Raw genomic sequence first — 18,172 nt, 5'->3', positions numbered from 1 at the left:
TAAGACGGAGATGAGGAGGAATTTCTTCTCTCAGAGGGTTGTGAATCTTTGGAATTCTCTACCCCAGAGAGCTGTGGAGGCTGAGTCCGTGAATATATTCAAGACGGAGATAGGCAGATATATTTGAGCTACAGGGGAGTCAAGGGGTATGGGGAACAGGCAGGAAAATGGAGTTGAGGCCAAGATCAGATCAGCCATGATCTTATTGAATGGCGGAACAGGCTCGGGGGGCCAAATGGCCTACTCCTGCTCCTATTTCTTATGTACTTATGTTCTTTCTTTAAATCTGGTTTCCGTGCTTACTCTATTGCTAACGGCTGTCTATCATACTGATAACAATCCCTATATAACCAGTCCACGAGGAGGACATGGATTTACCCACATGACTAGGTGGAACCTCAGAAAGCTACAATAGCTACCACAGTTGTACATTAAAATCACTGACCAAGGGCATCCACAAGTCAATCTGTAAGGTTCACTTCGTGCCAGGCTGTATCATGTACACAGTGCCATATATGCCGTATACCATAAAAACAATGTATGACAAAATGCTGTAACTGAAAAACCCTTGCAATTTTAAGAAGTTATTTATGTTTTTCTACTCACTACCTTGTTTTCAGAAAATGAAAAATTCCATTATTTTTGTGATTTATGCTGAGCAATTTATGGTAATTTCAGTCGTGGTTTACTATGGTGTATTGATAGGCATTTGTAGACATTTAAAAAAATGTTTAATTCCCAGCTGTGGAAAAATGCCCTCAGTTTCAAGTGGCTAATTTTTCCCCTTTAGGTTGGAAGGGTGATACTCACAGATGTTGGCTGCATTCTTCTCCTTTAAGTACTGTCACATCTACAGTAATCACCTGGGAAGTATTGTATATTGCTCTCATTTGTCCAATATTTTAACATTTTCGATCATCAAAGGTGAAAGAGATTATAGATATCCATATTCCTCCTGTCTAATGAATGCTCTGTTCTGGATTCTCATCCTCAAAGACCTGTTTCCTTTCATTTGCAGTTCTTTCCTCCGAGTTGAAAAGAAATGACAAAAACGTTAGGATACCAACAGTGGCTCAAGCAAATGGAATTCAGGGGTGTAAGGCCAAAAATGTTCAGCAGTTACACAAGGAATTCACATATGGTGCACCTGACACACGTACTTTCAGGTAAGCGCAGATGTAAATAAATAAAAAATCCTTGCCCTCCCTCAATTTTAAGTTATTTTCTCATGTTTACTTTACATAGAATTACAGCACAGAAACAGGCAAGTTGGCCCAACCAGTCTATGCCACATTTATGCTCCACTCGAGCCTCCTCCATTCCTTCCTCATCTAACTCTATCAGCATGACCCTCAATTCCCTTTGCCCTCATCTGCTTATCTAGCTTTCCCCTAAATGCATCTATACTATTCGCCTGTGGTAGCGAGTTCCACATTCTCATCACTCGCTGGATAAAGAAGTTTCTTCTGAATTCCCTATTTGATTTCTTGGTGACTATCTTATATTGATGGCCTCTAGTTTTGCTCTTCCACACAAGTGGAAACACTCTCTCTGTGTCTACTTTATCAAAACCTTTAATAATTTTAAAGACCTCTATTAGGTCACCCCTCATCCATCTTTTTTCAAGAGAAAAGAAACCCAGCCTGTTCAACCTTTCCTGATAATTATAACCTTGCATTTCTGGTATAATTCTTTTAAAATTTTTGCATCCTCTCCAGTGCCTCTATATCCTTTTTATAATATGACGACTAGAACTGTACACAGTACTTCAAGTGTGGTCTAACCAAGGTTCGATATAAGTTTAGCAAAACTTCGTTACTTCTCAATTCTATCCCTCTAGAAATAAACCCTGGTGCTTGGTTTGCTTTTTTTAATGGCCTTATTAACCTGCGTCATAGCGAGAGAATCACCTGCAATGCCTTCTCTTCCTGTTCCTGCACAGTTACCTCTGGTATCCCCCAAGGATCTATCCTTCACCCCCTCCTATTTCTCTTCTACATTGTGCCCCTCGGCGACAACATCCGAAAACACAGCATCAGTTTCCACATGTACGCAGACGACACCCAGCTCTACCTCACCACAATCTCTCTCGACATTTCCACTGTCTCTAAATTGTCAGCCTGCTTGTCCGACATCCAGTACTGGATGAGCAGATTTTTCCTCCAACTAAATATTGGGAAGACCGAAGCCATTGTCTTCAGTCCCCGCCACAAACTCCGTTCCTAGCCACCAACTCTATCCCTCTCCCTGGCAACTGTCTGCGGCTGAACCAGACCGTTCGCAACCTTAGTGTCGTATTTAACCCCGAGATGAGCTTCTGACCACATAAAAACAGAAAATGCTGGAAATACTCAGCAAGTCAGGCAGCATCTGTGGAGAGAGAAACAGAGTCAACGTTTCAGGTCGATGGCCCTTCGTCAGAACTGGAAAAAGCTGGTGATAGAACAGGTTTTTAAGCAAGTGCAGGGGCAGGGAAAGGGGGGAGGGGAGGAAAGAACAAAAGGGATGGTCTGTGATAGGATGGCAGGCAGGAGAAATTAAGAGATATTGAGAGAGATTAAGAGATGGTGCAAGGCAAAAGGAGATGGTATTGGGACAAGTTAAGAAACAAAAGATGGCTCTAGATGAAGTGTAAATGGCACTGGCAGAATGAAAGACAGCTGCCAATTGGGAGAGAGAAAAAAAAAGGGAAAATAAAGGATAGGGGCAGAGGTTATGGTCTGAAATTGTTGAACTCTATGTTGAGTCCAGAAGGCTGTAAAGTGCCTAATCGAAAGATGAGGTGCTGGTCCTTGAGCTTACGTTGAGCTTCATGTAAGAGGCCGAGGGCAGTGAGGTCTGAGTGGGAGTGAAGCGGAGAATTAAAGTGACAGGCATTCGGAAGCTCGGGAGTCACCCTTACGGACTGAATGGAGGTGTTCCACAAAGCGATCACCCAATCTGCGTTTGGTCTCCCCAATGTAGAGGAGACCGCATCGTGAGCAGTGAATACAGTATACTAAATTGCAAGAAGTACAAGTAAATCGCTGTTTCACCTGGAAGGAGTGTTTGGGGACCTGGACAGTGGGAAGGGTGGAGGTAAAAGGGCATGTGTTGCATCTCCTACGCTTGCACGGGAAGGTGCCGGGCGAAGGGGAAGGGGTGTGGGGGTGAGAGAGGAATTGGCCAGTATGTCGCAGAGGGAGCGGTCCCTTCGGAATGCTGAAAGGGGAGGTGAGGGGAAGATATGTTTTGTGGTGGGATCCCGCTGGAGGTGGCGGAAATGGCAGAGGATGATCCGTTGAATGCGGAGACTGGTGGGGTGAAAGGTGAGGACAAGAGGAACTCTATCATGGTTCCGGGAGGGAGGGGAAGGGGTGAGAGCAGAAGTGCGGGAAATAGAACAGACACGGTCAAGGGCCGTGTCAACCACAGTAGAGGGGAATCCTTGGTTGAGGAAAAAGGAAGACATGTCGGAAGCTCTAGTATGGAAGGTGGCATCGTCAGAGCAGATGCAGTGGAGACAGAGAAACTGGGAGAATGGAACAGAGTCCTTACAGGAAGCGGGGTAGGAGGAAGTGTAGTCCAGGTAGCTGTGGGAGTCAGTGAATGTTTGTCAATAGCCTATCCCCAGAGATGGAGACAGAGAAGTCGAGGAAGGGAAGGGAAGGGAAGAGTCGGAGATGGACCATGTGAATGTGAAGGTGAAGGAAGGGTGGAAATTGGAAGCAAAGTGAATGAAATTTTCTAGTTCAGGGCGAGAGCAGGAAACGGCACCGATACAGTCTTCAATGTACCGGAAAAAGAGGTGAGGGAGGGGACCCGAGTAGGACTGTAACAAAGAATGTTCCACATATCCCACGAAAAGGCAGGCATAGCTAGGACCCATGCGGGTTTCCATAGCAACACCTTCGATTTGGAGGAAGTGAGTGGAGTCAAAGGAGAAGTTGTTCAATGTGAGAACAAGTTCTGCCAGGCGAAGGAGGGTGGTGGTGGATGGGGACTGGTTGGGCCTCTGTTCAAGGAAGATGCGGAGTGCCCTCAGGCCATTCTGGTGGGGGATGGAGGTGTAGAGGTGTAAGAGGTTTTCCTCGAGAGGTTTCCCTGAGGTTTCTCTCTCTAGAGGCCTCTCTCTCTTGCACAGTAAAACCTTGAGTGGTTCGACCCACTCGCCTCTTAGATTCTATACTCTGGACTTTGGGGCAGGAACTACAATGTAGAGAAAACTCTTGTAGACCAAGGTTGATGAAACAAAATTACATTTTATTGCATAAGGAAAAATATCAAATCAAATGCAAACAGATAAGGGAGTACATGGGAGGGAAAAATACAAAACAAAATCATAATGACACAGTACAAACTAAAGCAAATACAGGCATCTTATACTCTACAAAGATCATCATGAAATAAGGAAACACACGGAACATCGAGGGACAACAACTCATGTTAATTGTACCCTTAAATCCACCCCCTTATTAAAGCTATCTAGATCTGATTGTGAAAGGCCAGAAACATGCTCACCGATCCCACTAGGAAGTGCAAGGTTTTGAAATCGAGTCTGTGTTTGGTCCTTTCAGGCATTTCGTCTCCATGTGGATCGTGGAGCCCCTGCGAGCTGCGCCACACCTCTCTCCTGAGGTGGGGGTCGGGGGCGGCTGTACACCGGCGGGCCTGGATGTCGGCAGGGTCGAGGATCGTCAGCTCGACCCTGGTCAGAGGAGCCTTGGGCTGGCTCCCATCGCTTCTTCAGTTTGTTTTTATCTCTCCTTCCAACCGGGGTGGCTGGAAGGTTTCTTCTCTGGGGGTTTTAATTTTTTTGTTTCTTCTCCCAAGTTGGGTCGATGGCCCCTCATTCCGGCAATGGCCCGGGGATGGTCGATGATCTCCCGATGTGTTTCCCCGGGGCGGGCCGCCGGCTTCGAGACGGCCTTCTTGATGTTGGCTTTCTTCTTCCTCCTGCAAGTGCCTGCTTCTTCTTCTGAGTGTCCGGATTCAAACTGTGTCTCTCCAGCTCTCCCCAACTGCCGATAAGTCTTCCAGATATACCTTTCTTCCAGAAACTTCCATCTCCCGCCCAAAATCAGGTTAGTCTTTGTTTTACTTTTGGCAGGCTGGGAGCACAGCGGGGTAGTTATTATATTTTAAAATGTTTTCGATGGCCGGTAAAGGCCCATCTCTGGTCTAGAATGACCTCCATTGTTTTTAATGTCCTGCTGATCTCGTTATCTAGTCTTGGGTGCTGTTCTCATGAATATGAAATTGTCCCCTTTTGTCTGGGTCAACATTTTGATGGCCTCTGTCTCCAGGCCGATCTTGACTGGACCTGCATCTAATCCATATGCATATGTGTGGGTCTGGTTTCGTTCTCTCAGAAACGGCTTCCAGAACTTGCTGTGGGTTGAATCCACAAAGCTGCCTGAGGTTGTGCAGGAACCATTTTAAAGTGTCCCAATAAGTTGGTCACATGGTATGGCAGCCATTTTGTATGCCCCTTTTCTGGGCTTTTAAAACAGTCTTTAAAATCACAGCCTCTTCTGCCATTTGACCCTTATTAATACAAAGTCCAATTTTGCGAATCCTACACTCCCCCCTGATGATACTGTAACTTGCTTGATGTATCATAATTCTGGGTGAGCAAAATTTTCTGACTTTCCACAATCTAACCATCCCCAGTATTTACCTATCTATGACCCCACGACACATGCATTTCCCATTTCAGAAAAATCTAGTGTACATTAAGCATCTATAGATGGCAATACCTTGGAGTTAAAATCTAACAACTTACTTCCAGGCGTGGAGGGGGTCCTTATACCCCTACATCACCTAGTGCATACACATTACCTTCTAATAATAACATCACATCTAATAAAACTTCAATAATAAAAATAAAGTACATACACGAAAAATTCAAGAGTACATGAATACATGTCAAAAATAATACAGAGGAGGGAGGGAAAATTTAAACTTTATACAAAGCAGCAAAATCTAAACGGGTGTCTCTTCTTCTACCCGCGCATAATGCTCCCTCCATTCCCCTCTATTCTCATACTTTTGTGAATGTTTGACCTTTTTACAGTGTACAAACAGTAAATAAACTACAACGATAACCTGGCACACTACAAGAATGTGGGAGGCTATCCTAATCCAGGAAGGGACTTCTATATTAGTGAACAGGTCCCACCACAGTGGGGTCACTATGTCCAATATGTCTGCCCCTATCTTTAAAGTCTTCTGCTCCAGTGTGTAGAAGTGTTTCTGTGAAACAACAACAGCTTTTAATATCTTGGTGAGGTGTTCAGGGAGAGCGGGAATGATATATCCAAAATGTGCAATGAATCGTTACAGATCAGTGAAATTCTCCTTCACAGTGATGTGAACAGTGGAAGGTTCAGGAATGGGGACAATTCGCTCTTGGGCCACTTGAACTTCTGCCCTGGGCTTGAAACAGAAGCTGCTGTCACTAACCGGACACCAACCGTGCTGTCCATGCTGGTAGTGGGGCGCTGCAGTGGTGACACAGTATGTCCCACCTCCTATATATGCCACCTGTGGGGGCACATGGCCTTGTGTCATTGCCTCCATGGTGCAATTTATAGGCTTCGCGCCAGCAGTTCTGAACCCGCACTGTGGTTTTGAATGGGCATTCAAGTGCTGGGGACACAGGATGATGTGTGCTCCCCGGCTCCGGCACCCCGAGAGGTCGGTACCCATCATTACATGCTCCCATCGAATGATGTAAGGTGGGATCCCTGTGTAGCGAATGTGCGCACCCCCCTGAATGACTCCAATGTTCTCCACCCTGTATACCGGGGCGGGTCTTGCTGTCTCTCCCATCACCGGCATTCTTACCACTATACCCATAATGGTGTGATTAGACCGTCCACAGTCCACTGGGACTGGGTAGGCCTCTGAAGCTAGTCTGAGCTGGCACGGGCTCAATGTATTCTCAAAAGGGTGGAGGGCTGTGAGGTGCTTGTTGCTGATCCAGGAGGGGACTAAACCTTGCTTTAAATCCTCCAGATTACTGCGGCCCTCGCCCAGTAACCACACCCCGTATAGCACACAAGCTTCGTTCTGCGCAGCCTGATCGGACGCATTCCGATCCTCCCTGATGAGAGCATTTACCGTTTTGGCGTGTTTCTCCAGCTCAGCTATTATTTCTTTTAAGTGTAGTGTCATGGCCTGGTCCTCATGTAACTCAGAACCCACTACTTTATTCTCATCAGTCAATATCTTTCTTAACTGTGTTTTCAAACCATTAATCTGGATTTGCAGCTCCACGTCATCCAGTGTGTTGATGACGGAAGTTCCTGTATTAAAAGCTGTGAGAATATCATTTACTGCACCCCTTCTTTGCCTCCCTATTCTGTCCAAGACCTCATGTGGTGTGGTGTACAATTCGGCTCTGTCGACATCGGCAAAGTCGAATTCATAAAGCTGTTTAAACATGTTTGTTAACAGGACCTGGTATAATTGCTCCGTTTCCTTGGGGCACCACGCTGGCAATCGTACCTCGGTGAGGTTTAAAATCACCAAAGCCACCGCGTAGTGGACCCCTTGGTACAGTACCTGACCTGTGGGTACCAATACCAATCCGTTCCCGGGTCCCTTTGTCGTGGTGGGGCACCCTTCCTTGAGGGCTTTAGCTACCGGAACTGTGGGCAGGGGCTTGCGGGGTCGGGTGATGAGCTCAGTGGCGTTTACTGGGATCTGAGAATATGGGACTCTGCACGCCCGTGTGCTGACGTCCCACCTCATTCCTTGTCCAGCATCCTGCCACTGTCTTTGGAAAAAGATGGAGACGCCTGTGGGGCAAGCGCGTTCTGAACCCCACATACAGATGTAGATCCCCTCATCTGGTTCCCACCATTTGTCCCAACAGACACTCAACCCCCCGTGAATTCCCGTAATTGTCCGATGGGTGTTGTTACCCAATCTCTCCCATTCCACGGTGGAATTCTTCATGGTGCTGCTCAACTTGCGCAGCCACCACCAACGGTCCAAAGGTACATGTCCGTAGCAAACAAGGCAAATCTTCTTGCCCACAGTGACGCTGATCCTGGGTGCAATGATCCGCACCCTGGGGCACATCAGAGACATTTGTTTGTATGCAAACCCCGTCTGGCTGGAGTATTCAGTAGAGTTCGACCCCAGTCAGCCTGGCCATCTCCCTTCTTGGAAGTAGGCAGCAGTCTCTTCAGCGTCCCGTGAGCCGGTTCCTTCAGTCACGATGGGACCTCTATTTCCAGAGCACCCATAGATCGTGGAGCCCTTGGTGCGGCCCCGATAGGCCCAGCTCCATCCGATTATCACGAACGCGACGAGGATCCCTCTCATCTTTACTGGCTCCTGTAATAAATCAAACAATATAGCCAGGCTCCCGAGAGATTCTGGCTTAGGTGACGGCACGATCGGGTCTTTTGACCTCGATCCAAAAACACACACATACTGGGCAGATTTAAAACTACTTAAACTCTAATCATTTTAATATTTACACACCTTAAACTTAAACCTAAACTTTTGTTATGTACAACGCCGCCCATCCCCGGGCGGCTTGCCTAATCCCTGATTGGACTGCAGCTCGCCGCTCCCTGTGGCGGGGCTGCAGTGACCTGTGGCTTGGGCTCCCCGCAGCCTTTTGCTGTTCATCGGGGACTGTGTTTTTTCATGGATTTCTGAAGTCGGCGTCTACTGGGAGCGGGGGAATCGGGCCAAGGTTTTACTGGCTGAGGCGTACGAGTCGACCTGCGAAAAGGTGCTTTGGGCGTGGCTCCCTTAGTGAGTGGACCTTCGGGTGGGACCTTAGCTCTCACAGTCCGTGGCTCTTCCATGACTGTGGGCTTCGGCTCACTTCCCTCAGACTCCGCCCCTTTGGGATTCGGGCAGGCTCCCTTGGCGAGTGGACCTTCGGATGGGACTTCAGCTCTCACAGCCCGTGGCTCTTCCACGACTGTAGGCTTTGGCTCCATCCCCTCAGGCTCCGCCTCTTCGGGAATTGGGCCTGTGGCAGACGGCTCCTCCTCACCTGTCCCCAATTTCTACCTCCCCCACGCTCGAGTCGAGGGCGGGATCTCCGTCCTCCGACTCCACCTCCTCCAGAATCGTGTCGAGGGCGGGACCTTGTTGTTCGGGCCCCTCCTCGTCCGAGTCCCAGGCCATCGGAGAAAGTCCCCCCAGGTGGGCGGGACCTCTTCTCCTTCCAAGCAGGCTACAACTCCAGCTTGTGTGGTCTGTGGCTCATCGCGCGCCTGAGGATCTTTACCCTCAGACCTGGCTTCGGTTGCTGATGTTCTCGCACCCGATTTAAACAGTTTGCACTGGTTGATGTGAAACCATTTAGTGCGCCGGGGCAACTTCACTGCGTATACCATGGGGCTGGCTTTGTCTACAATGCTGTAGGGCCCCATGTACAGCGGTTCTAAACTCCCTACTCGGGCATAGTTTCTCACCATGACCTGATCTCCAACTTCCCACTCGATTGTCTTTCGGGGTTCAAGCAGCAATCGGTTGCCCTGATGCTGCCTCCCCATGTTCCCAGCCGCTTGCCCATAGATCTGTTTCAGGCGCTCAAAAAGGTTCCGGGCAAACTTGTCCCGATTCACCTCTTGGAGCTGCCCCTCAGTGAGCACCGGGGCTAGTACATTAATTCGTGCGGGGAGTACCCCGTACTTTTAGACTGGCTAGCCCGGATCCCCATGAGGACTAGAGGCAAGGCCTCCGCCTATTTCTGGGGCGAGTCCCTCGTCTCCTTCCTCAGCTTTTCCTTTAAGGTGCGGTTCATGCGCGCCACAATCCCAGATGACTGTGGGTTGTGGGCCACGTGCCACTTCCCTTCAATGCCTAAGAGCATGAGGGTGTCCTGCATCACTTGGCCAGTGAAATGAGCCCCTTGGTCAGACTCCACAAATCGTGGTAGTCCCCACCGCGAGAACACTTCCCGAACCAAGATCCTGGCAGTACTAAGTGCCGTGGCTGTTCGGCATGGGAAGGCTTCCACCCACTTGGTGAACACATCCACCAGGACAGAGCAGTACTTATAGCCTCCCTGGGCGGTGGGCAGGGGCCCGATGTAGTCGAACTGTATCGACTGCCATGGTCTCTCTACCCTCCTGATGTGCCCCATGGGCACCTTCCTTTTCTGGGGGTCTGGGTTGTTTGCAGCGCACACTAGGCAATTAGCACAGAACTCGCGGACGTCGTCCCGAAGTCCCGGCCAACACCCCGCCTGTTCCACCCGTTGCCAGGTGACCTCAGGCCCGGGGTGTCCTGCTCCTGGACCCTCGTGGGTCAGTTGAAGGAATTCCCTCCGGTGCTGCTGTGGCACAACCCATTGGTCCTCTCGGAACAGCATGCCTTCCTTGATGGAGAGGGCTGCTGTACCGTATGGACCCTCTACTTCCTTGCCCTCAGTGATGGCCTTGAGGACTGTTTTTAGGGCGGGATCTAGGGTTTGGACGGTCTTGAGGCCTGGGGGCAGTGTTACCCCTGTGGTACCCTGAGTCCCATCCCTGCCTCGGATCACTGCCACGGGTTTGGACCCATAGGGACCCCAAAAGGTACCGGCACGGGCACCCTCCCTGGCTAGCGTATCCGCTTGCTGATTACCCTCGCCGCGGGGTTCTGTGGAGGAATGGGCCTTTACCTTGTGGATAAAGACTTCCCCTTTCTCTCCCACCGCAGCTAAGATCTTTTCTAACAGGAGCTTCACGGTTAAGGGTCGCCCGTCCGCAGAGGTATATCCGCGGCGGGACCAGATGGCTATGTAATCCGTACACGAGTTGCATGTGAACATGCTGTCCGAGCAAAACGTGTATGGGGTGGGGAAGATCTCGGGGTGTGTAACGACATACACTACCGCAGCCAGTTTAGCCCGCTGGGCGCTCATGGTGCTGGGGAGCTTAATCGCCAGGGCAATGCTTGCCGCGGGGTCATAAACTCCACACCCTGTGAGACGCTCGCGAGCTAATACCGTGCTGGAACCGTCTACGTAGATCTCGCGGCCCGTGGGATGTATCCCGGCCCGTAAGCCTACGTTCACCTCCCATACCCCTTCTACGGAACACCGATGGGCTGTTCCGGGATATACCATGTTGGCCGCGAGCTTGGGCTCGCAGAGACCCTTTACCTTCAGCTCCATCTGTGAAAGGAGGAGGGTCCAGCGTGCAATGCGTGCACTGCTTACTGTCCCATCCTTAATCCTTCCGTCTAGAAGCATTCGGGTGGGTGTGTGATGGGTGAGGAGAGTGATGGGCGAGGTGCCTGTGAAAATCAGAGATCTTTTCACAGCCCAATGCATGGCCAGGAGGTGCCGCCCGCAATTGGAAAAGCTCCTTTCCAAATCAGTGAGTACCCTGGAGGAATAGACCACTGGCCTCAGCTTGCCGTGTCGCTCTTGAAGCAGTACAGCGCTCAAGCTATCCCTGCTAGCCGCTACCTCCAGGAAAAACTCCTCTCCCCCATCTATGGCCCCCAGGGCTGGCGCGGTCTGCAAGTCTCTCTTGAGTTTCTCAAATGCTGCCTGGCAACCCTCATCCCAGGACCACTCCACTCCCTTGTGTAGGAGTCAGAGCAGCGGGGCTGCTGTGGCTGCATAGTCCTCAATAAAGTCTCTGCAGTACCCGGTCAGTCCCAGAAAGGACCTCACACCCGTGACGGTGTTGGGGATCGGTAGATTTTGCACCGACTCCCGCCTGGCCTTATCTATGGCTCTCTCACCGGCGCGGATGGTCAGACCCAGGAATTTCACTTCCTGCTGGCCGATCCGTGCCTTCTTTGGGTTTACTTTGAAACCCTTTCTTCCTAACAGCTCCAATAACTCGGCCAATAGTGGGCCATGCTCCTCTCTCGAGTCTGTGAACAGGAGCAGGTCGTCCACATACTGCACTAGCTGATTGGGCTGGCTGAACTCCTTTAAACTCCCTGCCATGCATTGATGGAAAATGCTGGGGCTGTTGTGGAAACCCTGTGGCAAGCAGTTCCAGGTGTACTGTTGCCCTTTAAACGTAAAGGCAAACTTGTACTGATCCTCCCTCCGTAAAGGGATGGACCAAAACCCATTAGAAATATCCAGTACCGTGAACGTGGCCGCGAAGGCTGGAATATTTCCTATCAGGTTGGCAACTGCTGCTACTCTCGGCGCGCAGGCTGGGATGTTGCTATTGAGGACTCTGTAGTCCACCGTGGCTCTCCAGGAACCATCTGGCTTCCTCACCGGCCATAACGGAGAGTTCACATGGGTGACTATCGGCCTCAACACGCCCTGCTGCACCAGTGAAGATATTGCTGTCTCCATGTCGGGCTCCGCTTCCCGGGGGAAGTTGTACTGTTTTTGGGGTCGGGCCATGGGGTCCCCGTCTACGCTGACCTCAAACCCGGTGACCCTCCCGCAATTGTGCTTGTGAGTGGCAAACGTCGTCAGGTGGTCGCACACGAATGCCTGTAAATCTTGTGGGATGCCCGTGACCATGAGCTCGAGGTCGTAGCCCTCTTTTGGCTTCACGGTACACAGGGTCCCTCTTTCTCCTTCCCCTGGGATGACGACTACCTTGCCCGGCTCACCCTTACCCGCTCCTCAAAGACAATTGTTTCTTAGGTCCACGAGGATCCCGTGTTCGACCAAGAAATCGGACCCGAGGATCCCTTTCCCATTCTCCACCTCCCACTTCATCAGTATACACCTCCGCTTGGTGCGGAGTGGTCCTAAATGAATGGAGAGGGGAATGGAATGTGCGCCAGCCTGTTCCTTGCCTGTGAAGCCCGACAGAATATATGGAACCCCGGTGGACAGAGGCGAGGTGGCGGGGCTATCTGTGTGGATCACGGTGCACGATGCCCCCGTATCCAACAAATAGGTCCCTTTTACCTCCTGCACCTCCATCTCCATGAGGGGTCGCCTCCATATATCATATCGCAGCGCACACAAGTAAACGGGCTGTGCCGGCTCTAGTCATTTGGGCACAGCGGTCGGGGTTCCGGGAGCGACAAGACCGGTGGTGACAGCTATTTTCCTCTGCAAAATCATCAGAGACCGCATTGTCTCTAAAATCGATTCAATCGCAGCGGGATCCATAACTGCACCAGCTCCTTGTGCTAGGGCAGGAGCTATGGCTTGGGTTTGGGCTGGTGCTGGGGCGGCGGCTTGGGCTTGGGCTGCGGGAAATCTCCCTTTACTATCCTTCCACGGATTTCTACAGTCCTTGCGCCAATGTCCATCCTTCCCACACCCGTAGCAATTGAGCTTGGCTTGGACAGGGTGATTCCTCTCTTGACGCCACTCCTTCTTGCTTGGGGCTGCGGGTTTTGCCACATGCACCTTTCCTTTCTGGGGAGGTGTTTCCTGACCTTTACAATTCTTGTACGCCACATTAAGCTGACGGAGTACCATCTCCTCCATGACGCCGGGACCTCGGGGATCGAACCAAGATCTGGCTAGGGCCCGTATCTCTGGCAAGCTGTTGGTAACCAAGCAACGGAGCCAATGAACCCGCTGTTCGTTGCTCATTATAGCCCATTCAGGCATACCCGGACAGCTGTGTCGATACACCGGCCACAGCCTTTCTGCGAAAACCCGTGGGGGCTCTCCAGATAGCTGCACGGTCCCTTCTACACAGTCGAACGGACTACCGTCGTCCACTCCCATTACTTCTAAGACTTCCTCTCTGAGATCCGCATACCCTTTTCGTCCCCTCTTACCATCCTCTGAGAGGCACTGAAGGATTGTGCAATCCAGGGAGAAAAGCAACAGTTTGACCTGTTCCTGATCATCACAGTCATTAATGGCTGCTGTTTCCTCTATCTCCCTGAAATGAAGCAAGGGATCTCCCTTTACTGTGAGTCGTGCGAGGTGGCTCACCAAGGACCTTAAATGCGGGCCAGCGTAGAGCACCACGAGTTGGTTCTGGTGGGGTCCGATACTGCCATCGGCAGCATTGGGACCGAACCTCTGGTGCCGAGCGGGACACATTGGTGCCGGTCCCGGCTTTACGACCAGTGGTTCTTCCACACACTCCACCTTGGTTACCTCCCCTTTCACTACCCCCTCCTTTTCCGGGCAAGTCTCACTATAGCTCGGCGGTGCTGAGGGCTCGGTGGCTGGTACCACAATTACCTCAGCTGGAATCGGCTATTTTGATTCCTTTAAAAAGTCCATGTGACTAGCTTTCGCGCTGACGAGACACACCATGCCTTTGGCCTTTACCAGGGCCGTTCTTAGGTCCTCTATGGTCTTTTGGCAGGTGCCGTGGTCTGTGCTCTCAAACCCGTGCTCGAGGGCTATCTTGTAAGCTGCCTTAACCTCCAATACTCTCTCCTCCTGCGCTCTTAGCTGTTGTGCGAGGCGGGTGTTTTTCTCCCGTATCCTTGTTTCATTAATCTTTGCCTCAGTAACCTGGCACTCCAGGTACTCTATCCTGGCCTGATGTTGACTAGCTACCACTTGGCGTTCCTGATTCAGCGCGTGAAGCGCTGTGATGAGTTTTTCCCCTCCCATGGCCTTTTCCTCTATTTCTGCTGCCTGGGTTGTGATCCTGGCTGCCTGTGCTGCAACGACCCGGTCCAAGATCTGGACCTGCTTCTTGTAACACATCAGCCACACTGCCTTTTCCACTGACTTCTTATGCTCTTTGCTCTCTGTCCACCTGATGGCTATGTCCACCGGACGCCCATCCAGCAAGAGATCGGAAATCCACTGTTTAGTGAGATTTACCTTGCCAAAGACATAATCCGCTATCCTCTCATCCATTGCATTTCGACCATTCAAACTCGGATCTACTGCATTGCAATCCTGCTGCCAGAGTCCTGCCGCGGTCACCATTTTCTGTAAGGGGTTCTCCTCGAGAGATTTCCCTGAGGTTTCTCTCTCTAGAGGCCTCTCTCTCTTGCACAGTAAAACCTTGAGTGGTTCGACCCACTCGCCCCTTAGATTCTATACTCTGGACTTAGGGGCAGGAACTACAATGTAGAGAAAACTCTTGTAGACCAAGTTTGATGAAACAAAATGAAATTTTATTGCATAAGGAAAATATCAAATCAAATGCAAACAGATAAGGGAGTACATGGGAGGGAAAATACAAAACAAAATCATAACGACACAGTACTAACTAAGGCAAATACAGGCATCTTATACTCTACAAAGATCATCATGAAATAAGGAAACACACGGAACATCGAGGGACAACAACTCATGTTAATTGTACCCTTAAATCCACCCCCTTATTAAACCTATCTAGATCTGATTGTGAAAGGCCAGAAACATGCTCACCAATCCCACTAGGAAGTGCAAGGTTTTGAAATCGAGTCTGTGTTTGGTCCTTTCAGGCGTTTCATCTCCACGTGGATCGTGGAGCCCCTGCGAGCTGCGCCACACCTCTCTCCTGAGGTGGGGGTCGGGGGCGGCTGTACACCGGCAGGCCTGGATATCGGTGGGGTCGAGGATCACCGGCTCGACCCTGGTCAGAGGAGCCTTGGGCTGGCTCCCATCGCTTCTTCAGTTTGTTTTTGTCTCTTCTCCTTCCAACTGGGGTGGCTGGAAGGTTTCTTCTCTTGGGGGTTTTTATTTTTTTGTTTCTTCTCCCAAGTTGGGTCGATGGCCTCTCGTTCCGGCAACGGCCCGGGGATGGTCGATGATCTTCCGATGTGTTTCCCCGGGGCAGACCGCCGGCTTCAAGACGGCCTTCTTGATGTTGGCTTTCTTCTTCCTCCTGCGAGTGCCTGCTTCTTCTTCTTAGTGTCCGGATTCAAACTGTGTCTCTCCAGCTCTCCCCAACTGCCAAAGTCTTCCAGATATACCTTTCTTCTAGAAACTTCCGTCTCCCACCCAAAATCAGGTTAGTCTTTGTTTTACTTTTGACGGGCTGGGAGCACAGTGGGGTAGTTATTATATTTTAAAATGTTTTCGATGGCCGGTAAAGGCCCATCTCTGGTCTAGAATGACCTCCATTGTTTTTAATGTCCTGCTGATCTTGTTATCTAGTCCTGCGTGCTGTTCTCATGAATATGAAATTGTCCCCTTTTGTCTGGGTCAACATTTTGACGGCCTCTGTCTCCAGGCCGATCTTGACTGGATCTGCATCTAATCCATATGCATACGTGTGGGTCTGGTTTCGTTCTCTCAGAAACGGCTTCCAGAACTTGCTGTGGGTTGAATCCACAAAGCTGTCTGAGGTTGCACAGGAACCATTTTAAAGTGTCCCAATAAGCTGGTCACATGGTATGGCAGCCATTTTGTATGCCCCTTTTCTGGGCTTCTTTTAAAACAGTCTTTAAAATCACGGCCTCTTCTGCCATTTGACCCTTATTAAAAGAAAGTCCAATTTTGCGAATCCTACAGAGGGATTGGACGTTCATAATGAAAAGGAGATGATTGGGGCCAGGAAACCGGAAACTGTTGAAGTGGCGGAGGGTGTCGGAAGAGTCGCAGATGTAGGTGGGAAGAGACTGGACAAGGGGAGAAAAATAGAGTTGAGATAGGAAGAGATAAGTTCTGTGGGGCAAGAGTAGGCTGAAACGATGGGTCTACCAGGGCAGTCCTCTTTGTGGATCTTGGGCAGGAGATAGAAGCGGGCTATGCGGGTTGGGGATCTATGAGGTTGGCGGCTGTGGAGGGAAGATCTCCAGAGAAGATGAGGTCAGTGACAGTCTTGGAAATGGTGGCTTGATATTCGGTAGTGGGGTTATAGTCCAGGGGGAGGTAGGAGGAGGTGTCGGAGAGTTGACGTTCAGCCTCCGCTAGGTAGAGGTCGGTTCGCCAAACAACAACAGCACCACCCTTGTCAGCAGGTTTAATGTCAATGTTGGGGTAGGATCTGAGAGAATGGAGTGCTGCAAGTTCAGAGGGAGGTAGGTTGGAGTGAGTGAGGGGAGCAGAGAAATTGAGATGGCCGATGTCATGCCGGCAGTTTGCAATGAAAAGATCTAGAGAGGTTAAGAGGCCAGCAGGAGGGGTCCAGGTAGAATGAGAATTCTGAAAATGGGAGAAAGGGTCAGCTGTGCTGGGGGAAGACTCCTGGTGAAAGAAGTGGGTATGGATATGAAGGCGGCGGAAAAAGAGCTCAGCATTGTGCCGAGCTCGAAATTCATTGAGATGGGGGCGTACGGGGATGAAGCTAAGGCCTTTGCTAAGGATTGATCTTTCGGGGTCAGAGAGGGGAAGGTCAGAGGGGATAGTGAAAACACGGCAGGGGGTGAGATTGGAAGAAGGGATGAGATCAGAGGAAAGTGAAGGGGAAGAATGTTCCGGAAGGGTGTTGGTGTCCAAGAGTTGTTGAAGCTTGCGATGCTTGACACCTGAAAGGAAGAGAAAACGTTTTTTGTTAAAGCACCAGATGAGGCGAAGGATGAAATGGAACTGTGGACCAGGACAGCTTTAAGATAGAGTGAGTCGGTGCTGCTGAAGAGAGAGGTCGAGAGTGTTCATGTGGCAGCGCATGGCATTCAACGTGGATCTCAGGATACGGCGAGAGCAGTGGTTTGAGGAACGCTGAATATCTTGGAGATATCTGTAGTGCTTAGTGGATCCAAAACACGAAGGGTGGAATTTCAGTTGGAATCCACGTGGAGTAAGTCGGAGCTGGAGACAGTTGCTGAGGAAAGATATGTGGCTGTGAAAGCGAGTTTTGGTAGATACCTGATCAAACATGAGAAGGGAGGCAGAAAGCAATGAAGATGAACAAGGTAAAAGAGGCAAATGGAAATCCCGTCGGAGAGAAGAGCAGAGCAGAACTTCAAGGTGGGCATTCTTAGAAGAGAAGTGGCAGTGAATTAAACACTAATACACATATCTGCACCATCATTAAGACTGCCTATTCCACCTCCGTAACATTGCTAACTCCCTGCCTCAGCTCATCTGCTTCTGAAACCCTCATCCATGCCTTTGTTACCTCTAGACTTGACTATTCCAATGCTCTCCTGGCCAGTCTCCCATCTTCCACCCTCCATAAACTTGAGGTCATCCAAAACTCTGCTGCCCGTGTCCTATCTCACACCAAGTCCCATTCACCCATCACCCCTGTGCTTGCTGACCTACATGCCAATCACAAAAGTCCAGCTATTTGAATTCTTCATTTGGCAGCTCAGACTTCATATCCTGGGCAGTTATCATGTCTTATTTGCAACTGGTAATACATCAGCTACTATTAAGGAATATAAATTGGCATGAGATCAGAGGAAAGTGAAGGGGAAGAATGTTCCGGAAGGG

The 18,172-nt window shown here is 50.2% G+C and overlaps 1 pseudogene; it reads left to right on the top strand.

Moving 5' to 3' along the window:
• LOC147114981 (uncharacterized) overlaps positions 1 to 18,172 on the top strand; it is a 421,733-nt pseudogene that overhangs the window by 242,701 nt on the left and 160,860 nt on the right.

This window comes from Somniosus microcephalus, chromosome 7, assembly GCF_052327205.1.
Source record: "Somniosus microcephalus isolate GS21.2 chromosome 7, FLI_Smic_1.0, whole genome shotgun sequence".
NCBI lineage: Eukaryota > Metazoa > Chordata > Chondrichthyes > Squaliformes > Somniosidae > Somniosus > Somniosus microcephalus.
Note: the sequence above shows the minus strand (reverse complement) of the source record. Positions and strands in the feature narration are given on the sequence as shown.